This window comes from Protopterus annectens, chromosome 3.part0 (assembly GCF_019279795.1).
Source record: "Protopterus annectens isolate FY-2018-M chromosome 3.part0, PAN1.0, whole genome shotgun sequence".
In the NCBI taxonomy this organism is placed as follows: Eukaryota; Metazoa; Chordata; order Ceratodontiformes; family Protopteridae; genus Protopterus; species Protopterus annectens.
Window position 1 is genome coordinate 11,788,156 of NC_056731.1, and position 12,961 is coordinate 11,801,116.

Genomic DNA, 12,961 nt, shown 5'->3' on the forward strand with positions numbered 1-12,961 from the left:
CTCCTTTTCTGACATCCTAGAAATCCTTAGACAGAGGGGTGATTGGAAGACCTCTAACCCTACTGAGGATGTATCAGTGTATCTTGAGGCCTTTGGTTCCTGACCTTCCACCTCCTAGGTGACACTGCCTTATGACCAGCTCTTGGGAGTCATATCATGGAAATCCTGGACCTCCCCAGACACTGTGGAGCCTGTCCTGAGGAGGCCAAACAAATTTATGACTGCACCAGAAGATAAGTCCTTTCTTTCCAAATGGGGTTCCTGTTGATGCTATGGTGGTAGCAGCAGCCACCAAGAAGGAGTTGTCCGAGACATCTTCCAACATCCATCCTCCTAACAAGGTGTCCAGGACAATGGATAGGTATGGAAAACGTACTTTCTCTTCAGCGGCATTTACCTTAAAATCGCTGAACTACCTTATCCATTTCACTCGTCTTCAAAGGGATCTCCTGAAGGAGTTGGGAGATACCCTTCAGGGTTCAGTAGCTCTGGGATCCATGGATAAGGTTTCTGCACAGCTATCTACCCTTACATTGATAGCTAACTCCTCCATGAGGCTGATTTCCTATGCAGCGGATGGAGCGAGTAGGGCAGAAGCAGCAGGAATCTCTCTGAGGAGACATTCTTGGATGCGTCTTTGTAACTTCAAGGAATCCTTTAAGTCTTTCTTCACCAATGGTTCATCTCTTTTTGGACCTTATGTGAAAGAGACATTGACCAGATGTGAGCAGGAAGGAAAACCTTATCTGCTGTCAGAGTCCGTTTCTCCCTTCCTTCTAGACCCTATCCCAAGGGTCATACAGGAGGGAAAATGTGGTTTTGTAAATCCCAAAAAGGTTTTCCTCAGACACAAGGTCAACTCCACCCCCCAGAGGCAGAGGAAGATGCCATCTTCATGGCAGAGGAGGCCCGCTACACCAGGGAGATAGAGAAACCTTCTCTGATTATCCCTTCCATTGCCCCTGAGGGGTTGCCCAACTGTCCATCTCTGGAGGCAGTCGGGGGTTGTTTATTGCTGTACCCAAGTGCCTGGCAAAACATTTCACAAGACCATTGGATACAAACCATAATATCCATAAGTTACCTGATTGCCTTTGTTTCTGATCCCCTGATAAACCAGTCTCTTCCAGACATGCCACCCATTGAACTAGACCATGTAACATCAGAGGTCATCTCGTTGTTGCAAAAAGGAGTCATCCAAGAAGTCCCCACAAAGCAAATAGGATCCATAACTTACTCACGATTCTTTTTAGTTCCAAAAAAGACAGGGGACTGGAGATCAATTCTAGATCTCGGCAAACTCAACAAGTCCATAAAGAATTTGAAGTTCCGAATGATCACTCTGCAGCAGATATTTCCTTTATCGGTAAAGACAATTGGATGTGCTCAATAGATCTTCAGGACGTATACTACCACATCAAAATGGACAGGCACTCCAGAAGTCATTTACACTTTTGGCTGGGAGCCAGTCATTTTCAGTTTCAAACACTGCCCTTTGGCCTCACTACAGCCCCCAGAGTGTTCACTAAATGCATGGCAGTGGTAATGGCTCACCTGAGACATCAAAGATTCAAGGTGTTTCTGTACCTAGATGACTGGCTCCCCACTGCTACCACCAAGCATCAACTGATCAGAACCAGAGACAAGACTCTATCCTTGTGCGCCAGTTTAGGCATCACAGTCAACCTAAAAAAAATCAGCCTTATCTCCATTGCAGCACATTGTATTCTTAGGCTCAGAAATAGACTCAACCACCATGTCAGCAAGACTAACACCAAAAAGAGTAGATTTATTACACAACCAAGTCAGATCTTTGCTAAACAGTTACAAAGTTCAGGCCAGGGTAGTCTTTCAAGTCCTAGGGACTATGGCTTCCTCCATTCTATTAGTTCCTCTAGCCCATCTGCACATGAGTGTACTTCAGTGGCTACTATTTGCCCAATGGTCAATGCAGGATCTTCCCCTGCCTCATCAGATTCTCATCACAAACACCTACAAGAAGGATCTGACATGGTGGTTGCATACGGATCAACTTCTCTTAGGTTGTCCACTTGTTCCCCCTCAAGAAAATGCAGTTTTGACCATGGACGCCTCCCAGATAGGGTGGGGGGGCATTATCTGGGAATGATGGTCCAAGGTACTTGGCAGAACCATGGGAACTACTTGCACATCAATGTTCTGGAGATGAGAACGTTGCTATATGCATTGCAAGCACTTCAAAGTTCTCTTCTCACCGGGACAATTGCGATTCAGTCAGACAACATGTCTGTCATGTGGTACATAAACAAGCAAGGGGGAACCAAACCTTATCCGCTTTGCAGAGAGGCTTTAAGAGTTTGGAAATGGGTGATGGACACTCAATGCTTTCTGGTAGCAATGCACATCCCAAGGAAGTCCAATGTGATAGCAGACAAACTCCAGTCGAGCAATCCTCATGCCTCATAAGTGGACCCTGAATGCAGAAGTTGTGAAAGAGATCTTTCACAGATGGGGCCAGCCTTGCTGTAACCTATTTGCCACACATCTGAACAGCAAATGCAGCAGCTACTTTGCCCTAATTCCCCATCCAGGGATGTCACCCAGGGATGCTCTAGTCCACAATTGGCCCCCGGGACTCCTTTATGCCTTCCCACCTTTTCCTCTCATTCCAAAGGTAATACAGAAAGCAAAACAGTTGAGGAGTACCCTGATCCTCATTGCTCCTTACTGGCCTCGTCAAGTCTGGTTTCCCTTCCTGTGGCCCTACCTATTGGAGGAACCGTGGATTCTGAAACAATCTCCAGACCTTCTGATTCATCAGTCGGGGCAGTTCCATCCAACATCCACACCCTAAAATTGACAGCATGGCTGCTCCAGTTCCACGAATAGCCAGGTGCGTTTCCCTCTCTCCTTCAGTCAAACACATTCTCATTTCCTCCCACAAGCCCTCCACTAGGAAGTTATACTCCAGCAAATGGAAAAGGTTTTCTATTTGAGCTATAAACCAAGGCTTAGATCCCTATACAGCTCCTATAGAATCTATTTTGTCCTTCCTTGCATCCATCTTTCATGAAGGAGCTGCAGCCGCTACAGTTAGAGTTCAGTTAGCTACCATCTCTAATTATCATTTTGGCTTCATGGGAAATCCCATCATGTCCCACTCTTTGTGCAAAACCTTTTTTGAAGGGAGTACTCCTTCTCAGGCCTCCAATCAAACAGCCACCAGAACCCTGGGATCTAAACTTAGTTCTCCCATCCTTAATTTCTTCACCCTTTGAGCCCTCTTCTTCATCAGATCTGAAATTGTTATCTTGGAAAACACTATTCTTAGTAGCCATAACCTTTGCGAGGAGAGTTTCAGAACTCCAAGCTCTTACTATTTGACCTCCTTACATTGTTTTCCACAAGGATAGGGTCTCACTTAAGACTAAGCCTTCCTTTCTTCCCAAGGTATGCTCAGAATATAATCTTAACACTACAATTGAGCTGCCAGTGTTTTTTCCAAATCATTCTAATAAATCTGAATACAGGCTACACCAATTAGATGTCCACAGAATTCTCAGGTTTTACCTACACAGGACTACAGAATTTAAAAAATCAGATCAATTATTTGTTTCCTTTTCGGACAAAAATAAAGGCTTGCCTGTTTCTAGGGTTACCCTTTCAAAATGGCTTTCAGATTGCATTTCCTTTGCTTATCAGACTGCTGGCAGTTACCTAACAAAGTAAAAGGCCACTCTACAAGAGTAGTATCAACTTCATGTGCCTTTAGAGCTAGGCTCCCAATTGATACTATTTGTGCAGCAGCTACTTGGGCAAGACCACATACCTTTGTCACTCATTACAAATTGGATTTGGCCTCCCGGGACAGGTCATCCTTTGGGTCCACTGTACTGAAGAGTCTCTTCGCTTGAGCCACCTGGGACAAAGGTGCTAGGGACGCTGTCCCATCCAGCAAGAATTACAGTGAGATAGGACTACATAACATAAAGTAGTTATGTACTTACCATAATGTTCCATGTTTGTAGTCCATCTCGCATCCTTCCCTCTGGCCCCCTTCTGGTTCCTGGAGAATCTGGTGGACTATACTCATGCTGCCTGACCTGGTTGTAGTTGTTGTCCACCTGGCATACATAATGTTACACAATGTTTTTGTCTGTATGTACACAGTTATTGATAGTTTCATAACTATTAGTTACTTATTGCTTTCTTGCAAACAAGATCTGGGGAACTGCCGTGAGGCACCATGGGATAGCGGTTAGCCTTGAGCCAGTAAAAACTCTTGAGCTTTAGTATTGGCAGAGTTGGAGCCAAATATCAGCTCTGAATCCATCCAGCAAGAATCTAGGCAAGATGGACTACAAACATGGAACGTTATGATAAGTACATAACTTCTTTTTTTGCAATATAATGAATTTTATGAATGATATGAAGTCTGAAACTCATATGTCTGTCATTATTTTCTGACTTTACCCCTCAATAATTTGCCAGTGATTTACCAGAAAACAACAATTTTATGTGAACTTGACCAAAAATATGGGGCAAAATTCTGGACATTCTGTGAAAATCTGTACAGTTGAGAGGTATGCTGCCATCGCAGTGCTAGTGGTAAAAAAAAAAAAATGCCATTCAGGGACATGCAGAGAAAGCAATACTGAGGTGTTCCTCATTGACCTGGCATAAAATGACCTACCTCCAGTAGGTAGTTTATATGAGAGATAGTGGTTCTTCTGAATCCCAAAGTGTGAACAGGAAAAGAAACATCATTCACTTATTTTATTTGGTTTCTACCCAAGCGTTCTCCAGTGGCTCTTAATGATTCTCTAAAAAGGCCTTATCCTAAACTTCGCAGCCAATCTCATGTCATGTCATGTCTAAAGTACCCATCATACACTCTTAAAATTAGCAACCACAAGTTTATACCTACCATAATATGTCTTGAGACTGCCAGTCTGTATTCTGTGCAATTTGAATTAAAAAAATGCTAGGGAAAAAATCTACATTGATTTACCTTCCACTTATTGTAGTCTGAGTAAAGTTCTTGTGCAAAGGATACCTTAAAGAGTACTGTACTACAAAACATCAAAAGCATCAGGTCACAGCAAAACAAATGAACTGTCGGTTCTAGGATTTTTGAATGTTGCAGTGACACAAGTATAATGCAAAACTGTATTAAATGAATTACTGAACAATCTGTACAAGATGATTTTTGCACTTTCAGATGGCAATGAACTGTCACATTAGTAAATGTGCATCTTCAAGAAGTTGTCATTGTCCCTATTAGTCATGACACTGTGCATCGTTATCCCTGGCAGTGCTGTATCATCCATCCTTGCTTAACTCTTTATGGGCTCCATTACACAAGCATTATGGACCAGTGCTGTGTAGAGATGCCATGTAAGACACTGTGGACATGTGTCTTTCTTGTTTGCAGCCCGATGGAAGTCATGAAGTAGCTATGCCAGTGGATACTAAGATATGTGTGGCTTTACATATAGCTACAGTGACCTTTCATCAGCCTACTGGGAAAGGAACACACGGGGTATCTAAGTCTGACTCATGAATACACAATCAGTTTCTTAAAGCCATGCTTCAGCATGTGGGGGAGCATATCTGCTCCCCACGTACCAGAGTAGAGGGAACAAAATGAGGGACTTCTAGGACATTATCCCATTTCTCCAAGGTACTGGAGACCAGAGACTGAACCCACATTGATATAAAGATTCCACCTAGTGAACTGGGAAGTAGGTAAGTGAATCACAAAGGGTATAACTCCATCAACTGCCAGGTGGTTTGTAATGCACACACAGGATGTCATCTATAATGTGTCTGCAGGCACCAGGCATTATCATACCACCTACATATGGCACACCTTTAACAGTTTGTCAAGAGTAATGTCCCCAGGTGCATCTTCTTGGTGATGCCATATATGCCTTGGAACCCTGACAAATGAATCCCATCAGAAATCCAAAAATGAAACAGGCCAGGGATACAACTACATCTGGTCAGAAATACGGGGCATTATTGAGCATACGTCTGAGTGACTGAAGGCAAGTTTTTGTTGTCTGGATTAAGCTGATGGTGCCCTGCAGTATGATCCTGGTGCTTGTGCAAAAATATTCGCAGTATGTACAGTATTACACAAAATCATACTTAGGAGGCAGCTATAATTGGGAGGGATGCAGAGGAGGCTGAGACAATGATGAGTAAGTGGCGGAGGCAGCAGTAAAAGGTGATCATGCTAGCTGGACGAGACACAGTATGTGTGGCACTGCGAAGAGGCAATGGCTTGCAAATAGTTTTGGCCCAGATCGAAGCAGATATACTTCAGTAAAAGAAATGCATGCAAAACCAACACTAGGGTGCTTAGAATATGCATCAGAAATAGGTAACTCAAGTAACAATGTATAAAGGGTACGACACAGTTATTATAATTTGCAAAAGTGGGGAACATACCTCTCAACTATCCAGATTATCCTAAAAACTCCAGATTTTTGCCTCATATATTTGGCCTGTTCCTCATAAAATTTGAGGCTTTGTAATAAATCACTGAGGACGGAAAGAAAACAATAATGACATGCACCTGAGTTTCAGACTTCATATCCTTCAAAATAATGCTTGCTAACACATACAATGTTATTCTAACAATAATGTTATTCTAAAAAGTTTATGAGAGCAACATTTAAAATCTGTCTCTATTTTTAGGTCTTGGTTCATAGGTACATACTAGGCTAATGACCACAAAGGCCTTTTTAAGCTTAGCCAAGCAGCTCAAATCTGACAAGTTCTGGTACCCTTGGTAAATGTAAGCAGTTAGGAAATGAAACATTTACAAGCAGGGGCCTGGGAGATGAACCATTGACAGGCTGCCTGTGTCTATTAGAGATATAGGTGCCAAACCAGGGACAAATTTCCTGTTCCCCATCCCATTGTCCAAGTCACACTTGAATTGGGTTAGGGAGGAATTCTTCTTCACGTGGATGGGGAGCCTGTTCCATAGAAGGGGCAGTCTCTGTGATACATACCTATCTCTTCAGCAGGTCCTATTTATATGAAAGGCAAGGTTTCACCCATTATTTTAGGCTTTGTCTAAATTTCTTGCACTAAGAGGTTGAGAGGTATGGTTGGGAAGGAACACGTAGTTGTCTTTCAAAGGGAGATGTGTCAGTGTTGAGAATTAAAAGCAAGAATACACTTGGTTGTATGAGCTTGGTGTGTGTGTGTGTGTGTGTGTGTGTGTGTGTGTGTGTGTGTGTGTGTGTGTGTGTGTGTGTGTGTGTGTGTGCGTGCGCACGTGTGCATGCATGTGTGCGTGGGTGGGGGGTCATTAACATAAATAAACTTTATGAAGTGCCACTGTCACGGCATGACCGTGTAGGTGATATACTGTGTGCGCAATGGCATGAGTGTGTTTGATTTAGTGAGGATTGTGATAGTTTGTGTGTCTTGCGGGGTACAGCCTCAGAAGTGCTTGTAGCACTGTGAGTCAAGCTACCTGATAAGTTCACAGCATGCATGGTAGAGGGATGAGCATTGTATGCATGCACCCAACCTCATGGGATGGCTCTTCCAGGAGATGCCCAGGTTATAGCATGGCCCTGACTAGATGTTGGTATGCTAAATGACCATGAAGGGTATCTGTTACCAAGAGGTACCACTGCTGAGAATACTATGACCCCAGGGATGTCCTCAGCTGGCTGTAGATATCTCCACATCAAACGTAGTGAGAATACTATAACCCCAGGGATGCCCTCTGCTGGCTGTAGATATCTCCACAACAAATGTAGCTATGGAATTGCTAGCATTGCATGAGCGTGATCAAGGCTATCCATGGTCATCATCTGTGGAGGTACTGGTGGAGCAGTTTCATGAATTGCTCCTCATGCATGGTAGATGGGCTCATGAGAAGACATGGCATGTTCTACAATATGACACTTTTTCCTAATAAAACAGTCATTCATACAGGATATGCAGTCCCAGAGATAACCTTACACACCCCGCAGCATCCTTACTAACTCACATATGGCTGTGGTGCTAGTAGCCTTTGCCTCCATGATAGCTCTGAACATACTCTGGGTTGCAGCAATTGACACAACAGCTTCAGGGGGAAGAAGGTAACCATGTCTCCAGTAAGTCTCAGCTACCACCCTGTGTGTGAATACTGGCACATGTCCAGTAAAGGGTACCACAGTTCCCTAATTGCTAGTGTCCCCATTGACCTGTCTTCCCTGCATGATGTGTGTCTGCTGAAGCCTGTGTCCATGCTCTGTGTAGGATATCCAGTGGTCAAATTATTTTGTTCTGGGACATTTGGTGGATATATGAAACAGACCCTTTCAATATGAAACAGTGAGGAACACAGACTTTTTAAGACTCAAAATGAGGGCTGATCCTCATAATAAGGTGCACTTGAGAAGTATGGAGTTCCATCAGCTTTCTTCCACTCAATCAGACTACATTAATGCCAGTTAAATGTAAGAATATTCATTTCATATGTGCATATATGCATGCAATCTTTGTAATGTAGAACTATTTTTCTGCACCTGGTGCTGACAATTTATGAACTTTACTTGACTTTAAAAGTCAAAATTATGATTTCCTTTAGCAATTGTAATTTTCTATAGTGATACATTGAAAAGATAGGGGAGAAACTCACATTGGAAATGTGTTGAAGCACACAGTGGCCCTTTAAGTGTTTAAGTGGTTGGCATTAATTAGTATCTTTTTGCTCTGTGCAGGCATGTGTCTGTGTGTGTGTGTGTGTGTGTGTGTGTGTGTGTGTGTGTGTGTGTGTGTGTGTGTGTGTGTGTGTGTGTGTGAGTATGTGTGAGTGTTTGTCTATCTCTCTGTGGTAGTTACTCATTTAGGATCATAAGAGGCTACTAGGCTATTGACCTGGAGGTCATTTCAAGCCTAGCCATTTCATACTAATGTAATACCAGATATACTAGATAAACTAGTTAATATCCAGGATTGTATTTAGTAATGACTGCCCATGTCCAGGAAGGTTGTGGGCACTATATCCAGTAAGAATTTACAGTGCTCATCCACTCATCCAGGTTCCTTTTGAACAGTGTCATAGAGGTGCTCTGTTTCACATGAATTGGCAGCTTATTCCAAAGACCCAGCAGTCTCTGGGAGACAAATCTGTCCCTCCAGCACATCCTATGTAAGTTGCATGCCATATTTAGGTCTCTGGAATAGGTAGCTGTAGTCCCATTTGATTTACCGATGTGCAGCAAATTCATTAGGTTTGGGTCAGACATTGCTCTGTAAGCCAGGCATAAGTCTCCCTTAAGAAGTCTATAAGATATTGAGTATAGTGACAGGGACTTTAGTCAGTCTGTGTAAAGCATGTGCTGGAGTCCCTTGATCTTCTTTGTTAGAAACCTCTGAGGTCTCTCCAATTGCTGCAGATGCTTTGTACGGTACATGCCAAAAGGGACTTCATGCTCAATTATTGGCCTGATTAGTGATGCGTATAAAGGGGTTATAACTTCCTTTGCTCTAGAGGTGATGCCTTTGCTAATCAAGTGTGCTACGTAGAAAGCCTTCCTTAATACAATAGAGACATGGTGGTCAAAGTTAAGGTCGCGTCTACTTGTGATCCCAGATCCCTTACCACTTCGTAGGTACATAGGGTATTGTTGTTAATCTGATAGTGTGAAGGGACACTGTTTTTACCAAACGGAATACTGATGCATTTATTTGCATTTCGTTTGAGACCGTGATTAAGACATTAATCGTTGGTCTGCATAAGACCCTCCTGAAGTATACTGACATCATTTAGGGATTTGATAATTGAACCCAGTTTGCAGTTGTCTGCAAACTTGGTCAGTTACAGCCCCTTGGTTTTGGCCTGAACCTCTGAGAAGTATAAACTAAAACTTAGGGGGCCCAGCACTGACCATTGTGGCATCCCACTGGTGACAGGTCTGCTGGCTGATGTCGAGTCACCCACTTTGATAATGTGTGAGCAGTTTGTAAGCCAGTTGGCAACCTATCTTACAACAAAGGGGTTTACATTCAGTTTGCTAAGTTTATCAGTACTGCTTGAGTGTTGGACTGTGTCGAAGGCCTTGACCAAGTCAAGATATGCTGTGTGCACGGATTTGCTCTTGTCAATGGCCCTGGTCACATTTTCAAAGAAATCCACCAGGTTTAACAGGCAGGATCTGCCCTTGACAAAGACAAATTGGGTCGAATCCAGGGTTTGGAGGTCACCTATATCTTTATTTATGAGGTCCATGATGATACATTCCATGGCCTTACAGATGAGGGTGGTCAGACTTATGGGTCTATAATTCCCTGGGTCTGTTGCTAAGCCACTTTTGTGGAGGGGAATATTTTATTTTATTTTTTTATTTTACATTTGTTGACCAGGATAGTCCGACTGGATGCATGTCCATTTTCAGCGGAGGCACGGGGAGAAAAGCTCCAAGGGTAAGCAGATACAGCATTACATAATACCAGCATTGCATATTACAAACAGACTATTTACAGTGATTACATAAGTAAACAAGTTAAACAAGTTCCACAGGTTAGAGTTAATCCCGAGCCTAAATCAGGATTAAATTAAATTACACAGTAAACTGATTAACAGATTTTTACACATTCTAGAGAGAGTTAGCCAGGCTTGATACATTGACATAGCCATTTAAGTGCCAAATGTTGTTTGAGTCTAGTTTTAAATTGACCTAAGGTAGAAAGTAAGGTAATATCAGCTGGTAGAGAGTTCCAGAGTCTACTTACAGAGTTTGCAAAGAGAGAGTCACCGACTGTGTTATTCATTTTGCTAGTCTGAATTAGTAGTTTGTTAGAGGATCGAAGTGGTCTAGGATTGTTATAGGGGGTGATAATATTTTTAAGTGCAGGAGTATTGTCCGGATTATAGAGGATTTTATAGGCCATAATCAGTTGGTTATACTGGATTAGGCTGGGTAGTTCAAGCCACCCAAGCTTATTTAGATTGATGCAATGATGTGTCCTAAAAGGCAGCCCAGTGGCAAACCTGGCAATGTGGTTGTAGCAAATTGAGAGTTTGTTAAGGACAGCCTTGTTTAAATTCGAGTAGAGGGATGCATACAGAAGGGTTGAAAGAAGGTGAGAGCGAGCTATGGCAATTTTAGCTGGAGGGGTTAGGAAGGCTTTTATTCTGTAAAGTGACCCTAGTTTTTATTGATGGTTTTGATAGTTTGGTTAACATGTAGGATGAATTTTAGATTATTATCTATGATGACACCTAATAGTTTTGTAGAGGGGTCAGGGGAGATTATTGTGCCATCATTTGAATTTATGGTAAAGGTGAAAGTGGTAGACCTACGTGTTGGTGAAAATAACAGCATTTTAGTTTTTTTGGGATTTAGGATCAGACGACGTTCAGAAAGCCAGTTTTCTATTGTATTAAAGGTGGTCTGGGTAGCTGACCATAACTCTATTGGAGATGTGGCCAAGCAAATCAGAGTAGAGTCATCAGCATATTGGATACAGCTGACTTTTGGGATGACAGTATAAAGGTCGTTAATGAAGATGGGGAACAGCAAGGGCCCTAGTATAGAGCCTTGTGGTACTCCAAGGGTGTTAGGTAGAAGATTAGAGACTTTGTTCTGCCAGAGGACAGCCTGCTGTCAACCATTCAGGTAGGATTGAAACCACTGAAGGGCTCTAGTATCTAGAAAGAATGTTTGCAGGGTGTGGATAAAAGTTGGTGATCAACCATATCGAATGCCTTGGAAAGATCCAAGAAGAGGGCTGAGGATATATAATTATTGTTGCGATTATGGTTTATGGTGTTGGTAAAGACTAGGAGGGCTGAAGTAATGCTGTGATGAGGACGGAAGCCATGCTGAGTGTCTGCCATAAGGTGATTCTGGATTAGGTGGTGCATGAGTTGTCTATGAATACATTTTTCCATAATCTTTGCAAGTGGAGAGAGTATAGCTATTGGCCTATAATTGGAGAATTAAGTAGAGCTGCCTCCTTTGTGAAGTGGGATTACATAGGATATTATCCAGGTGGTGGGAATTTTAGCTTCTACTATGGTTCAATTGATTAGTATTGCGACGGGGTAAGCAATAGCATCAGCTGACTTTTGTAGGTACTTGGCAGGGAGTTGATCAGCAGATAGTGTAGTGGGTTTTAATTTTTTCATCAAGGTATGGATAAGTGAAGTGGCGACTGGTTGGAAGCTGAATGCAAGTAGGTTTCTAGGGGTGGTACTTTCAAGACCAGGGGAGCTAGGAGGTAGTTGGCTAGCTAGGGCTTGATTTGTCTCAGTAAAGAATCGGTTAAAACTGTCAGAAATGTCTTCAGGGGTTTTATCAATAGTAGCAGCAGGGATTGGGGTTGAAGTTTGTCCAGGATGTAGTAGATTATTTAAACCTGCCCAAAACTTCTGAGGGTTATTTTGATTTACTGTCTGTAAATTACAGTAGTATTGTTTTTTGTCTTGTAAAATGGATTTTTTAGTTTTGTTCCAGGATTGCCTGTATTTAATGTGATCCTGGGGGTCTTTAGAAGAATGCCATAAAGCCCATGCTTTGTTTCTAAGGGTAATTTTGAGTTTAGACTCTTTAGAAAGCCATGGTGCAGTTTTTGCCTTTGTTCTCTTTGAACAAACAGGTGCATGCAAATAAAGGATCTCAAGGAATTTGTTGTTAAAGTATGCTACTGCTTCCTCTAAGGGGAGGTGTTTTAGAATAGACCAATTACATGAGTTTAGTTCTTGTTGCAATTTGGCAGGGTCAAAGTTTTTATTGTTTCTAACCTTTCTGAGTAAGGGTTGTTGGAAATTAATGGCTTTGTGCTTAATTACATATGTGAGAAGGTGATCGCTTAGGCCATAAGGGAGGGTACCAGAGGTGTACAGTTGAGGGTGACTATTTATGAGTACCCAGTCAAGTATGCTTTCTTTTTGGTTGGGTTTACCTATCCTGGTAGGGGTGGATATGATTTGTGTAAATGCATGCAGGTTAATATGGGT